Here is a 2,710-nt window from a genome sequence, read left to right on the forward strand (position 1 = left end):
GGGCCACTCCCCAGCTGCAGCGTGCAGGCTTGTCACAGCAGTGAGAGGCCTTCTCTTGTTGTGGAGCATGGGTTCTAGGGCATGAGGGCCTCCATAGTTGTAGCTCTAGGACTCTAGAGCACAGGCTCAGTAGTTGAGGTGCACAGACCCGGCTGCACTGCGGCATGCAAGGTCCTCCTGGACCAATGGTCAGACCTGTGCCTCCCCCACTGGCAGGTGGACTCCCTATCATTGAGCCACCAGGGGAGTCCCCTGCACTCTTCTAAATTCCTAAGCATTTGGGAACATTGTACACATTCAGTCTTTTTCATCACTTCTCTAACTGATACATGTCAAAGTAAGTAACCCCCAGAGAAGAGCAGCAGGTGATGCTTCAAGGCACCCCAAGAACCAGAAAGTGATGACATTCTGAGGATGGTATCCCTTCTTTTGCTCCACTGAAATGTTCTGTGATGTGAGAGGAGCGAGGAACCAAGTGTGACTGTGAAATTAATTTGCAAGTGGATGTGCTATTTATATCAGGACTTGACCTCTGTGCTCTGATGAGAAGGAATCTCTAACATAGGTTTCATTATTAACTTTAACTAGAAAATAAGCCTATTCTTTATCCCTTTCCTATTTCACATTCTTTCCTCATCTACAGTAGAAGCCACCTTTTCCCTCCAAAGAGTATCCTCAGCCAAAATCATGAGCACAGCAACCATGAGCAAGTTGGTCAAGATCTCAGGACACAAATGACATCATCAGGAATGTTCGTTCAGTCAGTAATTGTCCCTGTGGATGCGATCCTTTCAGACAGAGTAAATCTCATGAGAATCAAGAGTGAGCAAGGGTGGCCTTGCTGCTAGTAACTCAAGAAGGCTTCAAAGTTCCAAGAAAGGACAGCACTGGGAGGCCTCCGACTTCCTGGGCCCTTGGAGAAGTGCCTGGGCTGGTTGCTTCATGTCATCTGACTCAGCCTTTTCTCATGCTGTTTTGCTTCTTGTGGTGGCTGCTTAACCCCAAAGAATGCAGGGAGGGTCTGTAGTGAAAGTGTCTGGAGTTCCTCCCAGAGGCACTGTCGAAACCAAATATTTTTTTTTTCCTTTGCTCCAGGGGATCATTTTAGGTTTTGTTTTTGCACAACTGGTTTTCAGACTTGAACATTAGCCAGTTTGGGTCAGCTCCCAAGAGTCTTCAGGTGAGGAATGAGGGCTTAACTGAAGTTCTTTGGGGCATATAAAGCAGAAACCAGCCTGGGACATGCCAGTTTTCCTATTACTCTATTGTAACTATCTGATCTAGAGTCATTTCTGAGTTTAAAAGGTAGATCACAGTCATTCCTCATATGAGTTCTACCTTACTTGGGATCTTCCCTGGTGGCTCAATGGTGAGGAATCTGCCTGCAGTGCAGGAACTGCAGGACATGCGGGTTCGATCCTTGGGTCGGGAAGATTCCCTGGAGGAGGGCATGACAACCCATTCGAGTATTCCTGCCTGGAGAATCCCATGGACAGAGGAACCTGGCAGGCTACAGTCTATGAGGTCTCAAAGAGTCAGACACGACTGAGGCGACTTAGCACACATACAGCTTATTCAGGCATGTTTTATTAAGATATTGGGCTTTTTTTTCTGGAGACCTTGAAAAATGCTGGCTTTTTATTCTTCACGCAAGTGTTAGTCACTCAGTTCAGTTCAGTTGCTCAGTTGTGTCCAACTCTTTGCAGCCCCATGAACCGCAGGACACCAGGCCTCCCAGCCCATCACCAACTCCCGGAGTTCCCCCAAACTCATGTCCATTGAGTCGGTGATGCCATCCTACCATCTCATCCTCCGTTGTCCCCTTCTCCTCCCACCCTCAATCTTTCCCAGCATCAGGGTCTTTTCAAATGAGTCAGCTCTTCGCATCAGGTAGTCAAAGTATTGGAGTTTCAGCTTCAACATCAGTCCTTCCAATGAACACCCAGGACTGATCTCCTTTAGGATGGACTGGTTGGATCTCCTTGCAGTCCAAGGGACTCTCAAGAGTCTTCAACACCACACTCAGTCATCTCCAACTCTTTGTGACCCCATGGACTGTAGCCCGCCAGGCTCCTCTATCCATGGAATTCTCCAGGCAAGAATACTGGAGTGGGTTGCCATGCCCTTCTGCAGGTGCTCTTCCTGACCCAGGGATCAAACCTGGCTCACCTGAGTTACAGGCAGATTCTTTACCATCTGAGCCAGCAGGGAAGCTTTTTATTCTTAACATGATTCCAAACTTTACCCTTTAATTTTCCATGATGTTATTGGCTTTATTCTGTTGGATTGGAATTAGTTTCATTTCTTGGAACAAAATGAGTTTTATTCACCTTACTGCTGGGAGGAAAAAGGAAGAACTTCAGCCATAAATAACTTTTCCATCTCCAGCAAGACATGGCCAGGCGAATAAAACATGAAGGGGCCTTTCTACACAGAAACAGGTTATTGGGGACAGGGTATTCATTACTGCCTAAGCTCTGGGACGAAGCATAGAATAAAATGATAAAGGCCATTTTAGTATCAGGGACACATGAACAGTGTTCCGGTTTATTCTTATTTCTAAATTAAACTCCACTTTTCTTAAGGGAGCTCATTCAGGCACTAACTCAGTCATGGTTTCTCAAAGTACAGTCAGCATCTTCATCAGAGTAAGGGGTACTTGATACTAAGGCCAGTTACTGGGACACAACCAAATAGCTGGGAACCGGCA

The sequence above is a fragment of the Oryx dammah genome, unplaced genomic scaffold (genome assembly GCF_014754425.2).
Source record: "Oryx dammah isolate SB20612 unplaced genomic scaffold, SCBI_Odam_1.1 HiC_scaffold_3, whole genome shotgun sequence".
Lineage (NCBI taxonomy): Eukaryota > Metazoa > Chordata > Mammalia > Artiodactyla > Bovidae > Oryx > Oryx dammah.